Source organism: Corapipo altera, unplaced genomic scaffold (assembly GCF_003945725.1).
Source record: "Corapipo altera isolate COAL_440 unplaced genomic scaffold, ASM394572v1 255, whole genome shotgun sequence".
Lineage (NCBI taxonomy): Eukaryota > Metazoa > Chordata > Aves > Passeriformes > Pipridae > Corapipo > Corapipo altera.
Window position 1 is genome coordinate 669,756 of NW_020884929.1, and position 13,302 is coordinate 683,057.

Genomic DNA, 13,302 nt, shown 5'->3' on the forward strand with positions numbered 1-13,302 from the left:
ATAGCCTTGCTTGTATTTTTAAATATGACGGTTTTTGCTGAGATGTTGTTGCTCATATCATGGAACTCGGATGAAATCATGCTCCTTACAGCCCTAGCTGTTTTCCAGTTCATGACTCAAGCAGCTGAATTATTATTATTAAAAGGCAGCCATTTGAGACATAATCCAGCTTGAGTATTTCTGTAGAAGGGACATGTCACTGGGGAGGTTTTACTATCTTTTCTGAGCCAGAATTCAGTTAAAATCAGTCCTATAGCAGTGATATTAACCTGCTGCTTCTTTATTATCAGTGGCAAGAAGCAGCAGAATCTTATATAGATCAGAATGCACTGTGAGGCAGCAGGAAGAAAAACTACCATTTGTGATGGTGGCAGGGAGAGAAAAATGAAGAATTAACAAGATAGTGCAGGGAAAAGCTGGTAAGGGAGATTATAAAGTTTTCTGAGACCTTGCAGGGCCAGTGACATTAAAAGAGAACGGCCTTACATTCAAATCTTTCATTAACTTTAGATGACAGAATATGTGATATCAGGGGAAGTTTTTTGTGCCAGAAAATGGTCACAAATGGTCTTCCATCTGAGTCCAGTATGGTCTCAAACAGGTAGTTCCACAGGGTGAGCAGTACAGAGAAAGACTCCCTGGGAACGAGCCATTTTTGGGAATATCTGCATCAGAAAGGCAGGTAAAAACACTTGGACAAAATCTCACATGTCTGCTAGAACCCACAGAACATTTACCCTTTTTAATTTATAATGAAAACATACGGCCTGTGGAAGCTGGTTATTACACTGATTTAGAATCAGATTTAGAATAATTCATCTCAGACTCACAGAATGATTTGGGTCAGAAGGATGTTAAGGCTCATCTCATCCCACCCCCTGTCATGTGTGGGGACACCTTCCACTAGACCAGGTTGCTCCAAATCCTGTCCAACTTGGCCTTGGACACTTCCAGGGATGGGGGCAGCCACAGTTTCTCTGGGTGACAAAACTGAACAGGCAAGTAGAATTATAGACTAAAAACTTTGGCTTCGACCAGCAATCCTCAACAGGCTCCTCTCAGAATCAATTTACAGAGCTTAGCACAGGCGTGTGTCTGTCACCTCATCTCCTGAGCTGGAAGACTCGGGTATATAATTTCCAGGTGGATGAAAACACTCCTGATCCCTGGACTATGTACACAGTGGAATGGCAAGACGGAGAAACCTGGGCCAAGGTTGCTGGGGAAGTTGGTCTCGGCCCTTCAGAATTAAGGATATGGGCAAACCACCGGCAGGAAGTTCATGGTTGTGGCTGCCCACATGTGGCTGAAATGCTGGGGAGTTTTGGGTTCCCTCCCCCAGCCTTTCCATGGCTTTGCTGAACTGTGCCAGGTCTGTGACTGTTGGGAGAGTTCCCACATTCCTGTGCTCCCCCGGCCACAGGCAGCACAAGGTAAATTCACCCAGTACTGATTCACGCTTATCTGTCATGGGGAATCTTAAAAATATAAGCAGTGTTGTCCCATTTCTAGGGATGGAGAATCTGAAACACAGAATGGGCCCAGTGAATTCTCAGGGAAGCCTAATCTTTATACTCCTTTTCTTTAATGGTAGCACCACAAAAATATGCCACCTGCTCTATGAAACTCTTGCATTTAGTCTCCTTGATAGCAGGAACGACACAGAATCATACATTTTCTATTTAGCTCATTTCTGAAAACTACTGGAAACATTTGTGTTCTTTAGTGATTTCGTCTGGTTCAGATAATAAATTACAGAAAATTGATTGCAAATTTACAATCTCATTACTAAACTCTAAACCACAGAATACCAAAGAACATTTCTCTTTTACTGAGTTAACTCTAAACACATATTCATGGCTTAATGTGATCTGCTAATTAATTAGGACTGGGTCCTCTGCCACCCACTGATTACAGCCTGACATACAACAGTAAGTCATTAAAAATCTTTAACTGAAGTTCTATAAATCATTCAGCAGTAGATCTTAACCAGTTTGTAATTTATTTACTCTGTTCCCTATGCCTCTGCATAAACAATATGCATAAACAATTTGCATACTGTGTTCCTACATATGAAACCTGCAAAAAAGTAGATTTTATTTAAAGACCAGTTTACTACAAGGACTCAAACTTACAGATTCAGGTTTTCCAGGAAAAAACCCACCCATTTGGATATAAGCATATTAGGTATGTTGTGTCTGAGGTGTATTAGGAACTGCCAGACACAGAGCAGGACACATGGACCATCAGAAGCTCTTTGCTGCCCGTGTATCTGTTTATTGGGACCAGGTTTCATTAGCATCTCTGTAAGACACAAGACTGCAGCAACAGATTTCAAAGCTGCCAAACCCCATAAAACCCAATCAAGAAAACAAACCCTCAGGGATAAAATGATTGAGTGCCTCTAAAGGTACCAAGTTCTGTTACCCAGCTGGATTTTTTTTTTATGGAACTCTGCTCTATAAAGCCACTTATGGTGCAATTCTGGCATCACTGGGTGAGACCTCATTATCTGGGAGATAACGGGACTGTTTACAAGGAGAGGGAGAACTCAAGGCCACTGGGTACATTAGAAGAGTGTTTCATTTGAGAACTGTCAGGTCAAATTGCTTCCACTTCTTCTGTTATCCAACTGTGAAAAATATTAGTATGTGTGCTAGGTAGAAAAAACAGACTAAATAAATAACAATAAAAGAAAAATTCTCTTTCAAGCTTAGGGTTTTTAATGCAGTATTTGTGATTAGTAGTAACAACGGGCAAGATACCTCCTAGGAGAACCTTCCTCATTAAGAGCCAGAGCTGAAAGCAAAGCTTGAGTGAGTGGAGTGAACAAAGTGTTCAACTGTGGCCAGTCACACTGTGTAACACTGTGTTTGCAGGGCTGAGACAAACGAGAGGGGAAAAACAAAATGTAGTTGATAGTATTTTAAATGTTTATGTTGTGCCAAAGTACCCTTGGCAGTGCAGGCAGAGGTTCATAAGATATGAAGATAGAAAAGTCCAACCTTCTGCCAGATGGGGTTTGGCAGAACATGGTCAAATAATTTACAGATTATATAGAGATTACCTGACTCATTCTCAAACACAGCAACCTCTGGACTGAATAAAGGCAGCCCTATAGAGGCTGCAGTTTCTTCAGAAGGAAGTTAATTAAAAGCGTTTGACTGAGAAGAAAAGGCTTCTCAGTCAAAAATTGCCTTTGGAAAGACCACTTCCATGAATAAAACTATTTCTATAACTGAATGTTTACCTGTTGCCTTCGCTCATCTGGCCTGACTGTTCAAATCTGATCTACAAACTTACTTGATAAAAGAATGAAAGTCGCATTAATGAGAATACATAAACTTAAGTATCTTGTTTCTGGCTCCTCATAAGAACATTAAATATTTCAGAAAGTTCTGATTTCTCATTATTATCATCATCTCCTTGATGGATGGATTGAATCCTTTTCGTTTTGGAATAAGTGTGAGAAGTTGTCAAAAGGATGAATTTTGACAGCGTTGGTTTTTTTTTTTGTTTGTATTTATGAAAACCAGCTGGGGAGAACAAATATTTTTTTGTTTTGTAGATTCTAATGAATATCTAGGAATACAAATGAGCCTGTGGGTATTGGAACGAGATGTTCTGTCATTTAGAACTGAGGAGGAAGTGCCTACCTGGCAACAGGAATCAGCACATAAACAAGTGGCAGGTTCCTGTGTGATTACAGAGGCCATACAATAAGGTTTTATGCTCCCAAAACTAAATTCACATTGCTGGAACAACACAACCACGATGAGGATGGGGTAGTTTCCCTTCAGAAATGGGTCAGGAGAGGGAAACTGCTGTTCAGGATCAATGTGCCAGTTATTTTCTTCTTTAAAAGGCCTCTTTGTCATATCAGACTCAATTCTTAATTCTACCCCTCTTTCTCCTCCATTTAAAAGGCCACCCAGCACTTTTGTCAGGGTACATACAGAGGTCTAAGTTTTCTTTATCCTCTACACTGATGCAAACAAACAGCAGTGCTGTTTAAGACAGCCCTGAAGAAAAAGCAAAACAAACAGAACTTTCAAATAAAAAATGAATGGCGTACTTTGTCAGGAAAAAAGAACCCCAAATCTCAGAATGGATAACCAGGGACTGTGTCCAAGAGAAAGAGATGATAAAAGCCAGCATGAACTTGTTAAGGAGAAATCCTGCCAAGCCAATTCAATTTTACTTGTAGAGCAAAGAGACCTCGGATCACGAAGAGAACACAAGTTATCCTTGAATTTATCACAGTATTCATGAGATACATAAAAAACCCCCAACTTTGAAGTTAACAGTGATTAAACCTGCACTAGAACATTATGATCAGCCTGGATTCTGTGTTTCAATAAAAACTTGGAACACTGGATAAAGTTCAAAGGAAATCAGCAGAAATTGTAACAGGCCTGGCAGACATGGCCCAAAGGAAATAAATACTGGATTAGGATTATGCAAATGTTAGTGCATTCCTGTACTCCTAAATGCTGTGAAATAGAGGAGAGTGATTCTCTTTCTTCATGTATATGTTGAATAAGACAAGGAAAAAAGGATTGAATTGGATCAAGGAAGATTTTCATAAATCTTCATATTGTAAAAAGCCCTGCAACTGCAAGATTGGTTCAGGAGGCTTTGGAATATCTCCACTGGAAAATTAAGAAAGAGCTCTACAGCTGTGTCAGGAATGACAAATACATTTGGTATGTTTTTGGGGGGAAGGCAGCGGGCTAAATGATCTCTTGAACTTGCTTCCAGCCTTGTGATTCTCTGATTTCATGGTACATTCCTTTATACCACAGAGCTACATGTTTTACATTTTACTGTTTAGAGCATTTCTCTCAGGGATTACATAATTTTCTTTTATTATTTACTCTTATTATAGTCGTTTCACTTCATATTCAGTATAAATATTGTAGCACTGCACTCTCCTACTTGAATTTTTTGATTTCATTAAACTTTTCCCTCTGTGAAATACCCTCTTGAAAATTGCGTAGCAGCAAATAATAAATGAACGCCAGCAGAAGGAGAACCGGAGTGGGAATCGTATAACAGGAGGAATTCTCCTGTTTCATAGCCATTCAATTAATTTATTTCCAGCAGGCCAACTCCATTTCCCTCCCACCAGTGCAGACTCCGGGCCTGTCCCCACAGCTGGGGCTCAGGGAACACTCCTGTGGTACAGGCTCAAATAAACGCTTCACAATTTCCTACTGACGCCTCCTCTACGGTTCAAGGGGTTCCTCTGCCAAATGGGTCAAGTCACAGAGTTCACATTAAACATCACTATATCCATCAGCAAGAAAAAGTGGAGTTTCAACATTTCGGGGTGTTGATGGAAACCGAAGAGCTCTGACTGAGACGTAGTGGCTGCAAGGCAAACAGGTGACACCCCTCTGCAAAATGCAAGGCACCACCCACTGCTGATTCACCCACAGCTATTGCCATCGCTTTTTTTAGCCTGTACAGCATTAATAACATGACAATCTCTTCCAAATGCTCCTGGCATTTAGCTCTGCACCTCAGTCCCGAGGTGCTTCGTGTTCCCTCTTTCACAGCACAAGTCTCAGGCCCAACCCAAAACATGAATGAAAGAGAGAGTCCACTAATATTGTTCTTTTAGAAGTACAACATCTACAGTTCAAGGGAATGGAAAGTGCTTTACTGGTATTTATGAATGAAGACTCACAATGCGTTTGTGTTTTCCCTGTGCAAAGATCACCGACAAAAGAAAAAAAATCCAAGAAGAGATTAAGTGATTTCTCAGAGTTCCAAGATAAGCCTGTGGGAACACTTCATTTTAACCCCCCCTTTACCCAAACTCTGCTCTTCCTGCTGCAACCCTATTAGACACATCCCTGGGATTATCAAGATTTCTTAAGGATGCAAATCCTGTTACATTCACCACTAAATACGCAGGGGTCATTCCCTTTCACTGAAGTACCACATACACTTATTCATCTGGGTCACTTTATCTCAGCCTGTTCTTTTTTTCTTGGATTAAGTTTTCAAGGAGAAACCTTTACCAGTCCCCAGTGCAGAGTATTTCCGTATAAGGAACTGAAAGTACCTGTTTTCCAGTGTTTCTGAACATGTTCTTTCCTTCCAAATTTAATTTGGTTTTTTGTTTCTTTGAAAAGACACACAAATATCACTTCTATTATCACGATGCCAACATTTGCAAACTTGTTAATTCTCTTTCTCTGTCCTAAGAGAGCTTAGAGGTTAAAACCAGTAAAGGATTTGGACCTTTCTTGTAAAGGTAGGAGGAAAAGTGAGTGGTTTTGTCTTTCTAGCATAGTTGTCAGAGCTTTAACTCAGATGCTGTGGAGGTCACTTAAATTTTATAATAAACCCTTTATCTCATAGCTGGGCCAAGGACTCACACAGAGGCACAAATAGTTTGCTGTCAAGATGGAGCCTTTTACAGACCTGTTTGGAAAGTGAATATTTATGTACAAAACATCAGTTCGAGATTCAGGGGTTTTACAGCACTGCAGCAGAAAAGCAGAAGTATTTTAGTGTATTTTAGGACTTGGTGTCCAAAATTAGAACTGGACAGATCTCAGGTGCACAGGTCCTCCTATACATTTACCCTAAAATCCTCTCCTTGCCAAAATAAGTTTCTTTGTGTTTCTGCAAAAAGATGCTCAAACCCAGTAATTCCAAACCCAAGCAATGAGAAGCCTGTCTCTGTTCTGGAAAACGAACTCAGGCAGAGAAGCAGTGAAGATGTTTGCCTGCTGCCTCCATCTCTGAGCCTGCCATTCACAGGGAGACTAAGATCTCCACAGAATCTTGTGATTTTCATCAGCTACATCTCTCATGCTTTATGATGCATTTGAGAGAGAATGTCAGTTTTGGTATATTTAAAAAAAAAAAAATCAGTGAACTGGTAAGTTCAAAGAAGCTTCCAACCACACTGTGAGGTAGAACATTTAACAAAACCTAATAGGCCATTGAGTCATTATCTTGATATTTATAACACTAAGAATAATAACATCCTGAGGGATGAGAGAATACAGAGAGCATGTACAGTCATCCTCCAACCAGCACAGCTTCAGCAGAGGAAGACTGTTAAAATAATCTCCCTGATTACAGTCAAAAAAGGACACAAATTGCAGAACACATCACATTCTTCCCTCAGTCTTTTGGGAAAGGGCTGACAAAGTCCACACAACAAGCCCTTGGCAAAATGTGAGCAAAAGAGCCATGATAAGATGAAGAGTTCAAATAAAATTCCCAATTACGAGCAAGCATCTAGTCAATGCTGAGGCCTCAAAATTACCAGATTCTCTAAGGAGCAAGTAAAAAAAGCAAGTGAAAACCTGTGCAGTTTTATTTAGACAGCCTGTGGTAATGGAATTTCTAATGTATCTGTGTCAAATTGTTTCTCTGAGCAGTCACCATTGTCTTACTGGTTCTTCATATTCAGCCTTATACTTAATTATCTCCCAACTAGACAGTAGAATTCCTTGTAAATGTATTTACCTTCTCAGTCTCTGCCCTGTGTAACATACTTGACCCTGAGATAGAGCTCCTAGGGGCAAGTAATGCAAATTTGTCATCAATGAAGGCTGTCTCAATCAGATTTAGGAAATGCATATTATTTCCATAATCAGTATTTTCTATCACTAAAGCTCCTCTGAGACTCCCATACCAATCCTGTGGGTGCTTTTCTGCTTCATTATATCTGGTTACCTAACTGGTATCCCTGCTCAGAGACTACAGCTCAGTTCCTGACCCTTTTCCTTAAAAGATGTGGCACAAAAGGACTTCTAAAGACATCTTAGCAGCACCACAGTTTGCCAGGCATGGTGTGAGCCATCGGAGCAGCTGCCCCGAGAATTCCTGCCACACAACTCTGCTCTTCTGCTGTGCCTGCACAGATCTGCTCCTGCCACTGTCACACACAAGAGCTCATTGTGGGAAAGGGGAGGGACAGTCAGAAGTTCTTGAAAAGCCTCTGTTCCCAGCATTTTACTTCATATCCCATTTCCAAAACAGTGAATTTAAATGTCACTGCGCTAATTCCTTCAAGCACGAGTATTCGTTACAGAGCCAAGGAATCAATTCTGATCTTCGTTGGCAAAGAATGGAGAAATGCACTCGGGGCTGACTGTTTACACGACAACAAAGGCTGCCCAAAGCAGCTGTTTTTCCAAGGGCTGGCTGAGCAATCCTCACAGCAAGGTGGGAGCAGAGGGGCTGCTGATGCTCTAGTTTCCAGTTCAGAATAATGACTTGGAGTTGAAGAAAGGAGAACAACAGAAATCTAAAGGATGTGAAGGCTGATTTCTGAGTGCCGGCAGAGGAAGCGTTAACAGGATTGAGCGGAATCCTCTGTTTTCTTGGCTACTTGTTCTCCAGGACAGGAGACAGCTCAGCATCCCGGCCAGCTCCGTGAGAGCCATCCTCCGAGTACAGCCCGGGTTCCCACCAGCCAGAAAAATCCAGGAGCCCTCCAGTGGCCAGAGTTGCCTCAGACCCTGACACAGTTCCCATTCCCGTGGTTTACCTCCCTCGTGCAGATCTTTAATGGAAAGATGCACTATTTTTACCCATTTTGAAACCGTTGATGGATGGAGGCCCTGGCAGGAGTCAAAAGGCTGCTATTTCCTTGGCTTTGGAACTGCCTCGTCCTACTTTCAAATAACCCAAATCTTTTTACTAACTGTGCATGTTGGAATGTATTGCTTTAGCTGGGCTTTTGGGAAATCAGAGGAGTGATTTATTCTCTGAGTGTTTCAGTAAAAAGTAAGTAGATGACCCTGGCAGAAAGCTTGAGCACATTAATAGAATTTTAAGTTTTCAAGTTAAGAATTGCATGAGGTTAACGTGTACCCTTATAGTCACCAAACCACCCTCTGGTGACTCGGAATTTACTGTGCATTCTCTTGATGTAAATTCAATTCTCTTTCTGCTGAAATGCAAAGAATCCTTTTATTCTGTAGGTGAAGGGAAGAGATGTATGAAGGAGACTGAACACTTCACAAAAGGAGGACCTCTGCAGCACTCAGGGGTCAGCATCCCACTGACCTTTAATAACAGGTAACCATTACTTGAGGAGGATTAATGGGCTCTTCTGACATTCTTTTGCACGTTGGGTTGTGCTTTCCTCTGAGATACCCTCAGATATTTCACCAGGTTACTTAGGAAGCAGGGCCCTACCCTTTACAAGACTGTACTCGCTGAGACAACACACCCACAGTGCTGGGATGAAAAGAATCCAGCTCCAGCAGATCTAAGCAAGGCATGGGATACTCTTAGGCATGATGGGGAGCTGCCACTGATTTCACCAGAAGTTAAATTCATTCCCCTTTCTAGAGCTTCAAGGAAATAAAAAAAAAAAAAAAAAAAAGACTTGTACTAAGGGAAAGCAAATCTTTTTCCTACCAGTCAGCCCTTTACTTAATGTTATTTTTGGCAAGTGCATTACCTGATAACCTGGGACATAACTGCTGCCCAGGGTTTTGGTGTGACAGAAACCAAACTGCAAGGTTCCTGCATTTCTTTTACAGAGTCATGAATCTCAAAGGCAAAGTGTCCTCCTTCAGACAACCTTCAACTGTTAATGACATTTTTTGAAGGACTTGTGAAAAAGCAGAAGGTAATGTTACACTATTTTTACCACATTTTGCTGCTGCATTACTTTCAGAAAAACAGCCCACAAATAGATTACAGAGGTAATACCTGTGCTTTCACTAGAGCCACATGTGGGTGGTCAGCTCTTCCAGAGGAACTGACTGACTCAAACAACTTTTTACCTGGCTGTAAAGATGCAGTTATACCTTTCCACCTCAGTACATGTTCCAACTGTAGTATCACAGCTGTCTGGGACACCCTTAGATCTCTTCAGCACACTGGGCCAGATTCTCAGCTCATACTGATTTTTCACTGGTTTGTTAAGCTACAGCTCCAAACTGATGTTTCCTGCCTAACAGGAGATAAGGGTGATGACATCCTGTTCCCTAGACAGACATCAGATTGGATGTAGTTCTGCTCCAGCTCTGCTGCTCTGCCTCCACTGTGCTCAAATGTGGTTTATGGGGCTTCACCACTTACACTCGGCATCAAATCCACCCACAGCCAAGAGTCACCCCGACAATCCAACCTGGAATTTAAAACCTGTAAGATCAGTGTGAGCCCTGTTGGGGCTCTCTTACCCGACTGGCCCAATATTGTCCTGAGAGGCCCAAATTAAACCACAGAAATGACAGACTTTCTTTCACCTACAGTCATCCAAAAGAATTAACCTCAGTATTTTGCAAGAAGGGTTTCAGGAATTTCAGTTGCTAAGTAAATACTTATTAAACCCAGAAAAATACTGCTGTGTTTTTGATACAAACATCACTTATCAGTTCCTTTTAGCTGAGAAAGACTAATGGATCACTTCCACTCTCCTCATTTCAAATCCGAATTCAACCTCATGAAAATCATTGATTTTACACCAAGGCTGAATTTGCTCTTTAATTATTTGAGACTGCAGAGAGGCTAGAGAGCTATAACATGTATTTTTGCTCACAACAATCCATATCTGCCATATTTTTCTTGTTAGTTCCTATTTTATGAGAGATTAATTGGTTACTTTTGGTCCAGATGACACATAAGCACAAAGACTTGGATGAATTGTCCCTGCTGTAGGACTGACTTAAGCATCCTTAATCACTGAAATGATTTTTAAGCCCTCATTTCACAAACCCAAGGACTTTCTATTTCAATAATATATCTTTTAGCTCTGCAGCAGAATATGAGTGTGTTATAAATAAGCTATAGCTCTTTCCTATTTTACAGCTTGTGAAGATTAGCTTTTTGCAGAGATTGCTTGCTACGAAGTAAATATACTGGTGCCCTGCTGATAAGTCCATTATTTCTTTATAGCTGCAAACAAAGCCTGTTCCCCCCTCCAGATACCTTTGACAAGCTCTTGAAAATATGCCTTGCACAGACACTGCCAGTGAGTCACTCACAACATTGCCCCAAGTGTATTTGAAACAGCTGTACTTGTAAAAGCTTTCCCAGGATCTCAGTTGATCTCTGCTCTTCCCAGCCTGTAGACGAGGAAGAAAGATTTGATGGGGGGGTTCACAAAGGGTCCAGCTGTCACCCAACAACAGGAATTGAGTTCCAAAATGCGTGGCCCTTGCCCAACAATCCAATTTTCAGTGCAATATCTCTGTGGATCACAACCAGTTCGTGCTGAGTGTCACTAGTCTGTAACCCTGAGGAAGGGTTGGTTCTGCTCCAGAGTTATGGACTCTGGCATAGACACAAGGAATTCTTTTCCACCTCCCCAAGTGCAGTGGGGAAAGAGACAGATAAAGTTTGCCAAGAGTCCAAGGAATATCAAGACAAGTGGTTCTCAAGAGCAATTCAGCAGGGCCTGAACCTCTGATTCAAGACCAGAGCTGCTACATCTGGAGTTTGTCAGCAGACAACAGACCTTCTGAAAGAAAAGTGGGATATGTTTTTTGAAGGTAAATGATGGAATTTATCTCACCTAATGAAGGGCTGCAAAAGCATCAAGGCACACAGTGCCTAAAAGCCTGAGGTGTTGGCTGTGATGCTCATGGGTTGAAAAGATTTTGGCATTTGGGCATGGCAAACCAGCCCTCTAAAGAACATCACTGGTCTGCTGCATATGCCAGCGGTCAGTGTGGGGCTTCCCTGCTAAGGGAGGAATTCCCTGCAAGGCATTGGGCAGACTGGATAGCCTAAATTCCTAGGAATAGCAAATAGTAAACCACAGGGGCTGCCAAAGTTCCACAGCCCATGGATAGGTTGTGATGTGGCTGACCATCCTAAACAAGGCTGGACCATTCTGCAAGAGAAAAGTCTGGCTGCCTGGGGCTGCTGTCATCCATGACTCCTGAATTCCTTCTATCTGATGGCTCTCCAGAGTACAAACCAAAGCTGATGGAGCCCTGATACATGAGAGTGGAGCAGAGCCAGCAGTTTAGCCATCCTAAATATGGGAGTCTTCGTTTAACCACATCTCCCAATGACATCAGCCATCCCTGAGGTTTCTCAGTACCTTGGAAATGGGATTTTTGATTCCAGTTCTTTGAGTAGTGTCCATATGCTGAGAGGGAAAGAGAAGCTGTAAGAAAATGCAGTGATTTTTCACTTCTTTAACATGGAAAAGCACTGCATGCCAAGAAATGTCCTCTTTGTACTTGTTCAGACAAGTTGCTAATGTCTATATTGCAAGATCCAGGAGATAAAATAATCTCCTTTCTGTGTGCGCATGTGGGGAGGAAAAGGGTTGGCAGAATGTAAATTTTGACTCTGTTGAAAGCACAGTCCTGCGGGAATAACTTCCTACCATGCTCAGCTGCAACGAGGAAGCTCTGCTGGAGAAAAGAAACAGGAGGATCTTTGTGAATGCTGCCTTTTCCCCCCTCTGTGCCTGTCGAGATTTAGCAAGTCCTTCCCCACAGTCTCATTGGCTGAGTTAGAGAGATCTCTTCTCCAAAGGGGTGGGAAAGGACAGCTCTTTATTTCAAACATATGGTGAAAAGGCTGAATATAATGTTGGGAATTTGCAGCTGGGAACCGGAGAGCAAAAAGGATATGAATTACCAAAAAAAATCCCAACGATTAAATCATAGCTCAGAAAGGGAGAAAGGAATAAGCAAGATCTTTGCAGCTGGAATAGGGCAGGATTTGCACATTCAGTTTATTTATTACTCCAAAATAAACTGAAAACAAGGCTTAGAAGTGCAAATGTGCAGCCGAGCGGTGGAAGGGTGGGCAATGCTTGTACAGAACATTTTTTAAAGATTAGTCACTTTAATATGCCCATATGTATCTTCAAAAAAAAAAAAAATGGACCAGATTCTCTGTGGGTGTAAAAGGCAGAGTTCATAGAGCTCAATTATTTATATTAGCAGAGTCTCTAGCTGATGTTTCTACTGCTGGCAAACACCAAAGTATAAAACCTCCATGAAAAACACACATAGAGCAGCAAAGTGGGGAAGAGCAGACCTTGCACAAAGTGCTCCTCTTCCTGCTAAAAATACATATTATTCTTCCTTTTAAGTTTAAAAAGGTTTTGCTCTAGAAGTCTACTTCCCTCAAGCTGTGCAGCCAATTTTAGTGGCTCCCACGTGTCCCAACACTGAATATTGGTGCCAGTCTGCCCATTCTTAATGGAGGGTGTTTGTTTGCTTTCCAAGCAGCCACTGAGGTGAAACCAATCTGGCAATATAGAGCATGGTGAGAAAAGAACACCAGTTCTGATACTCATATATATATATATATATATGGGTGTATATGTATCTATATTTTCAGCTTAAC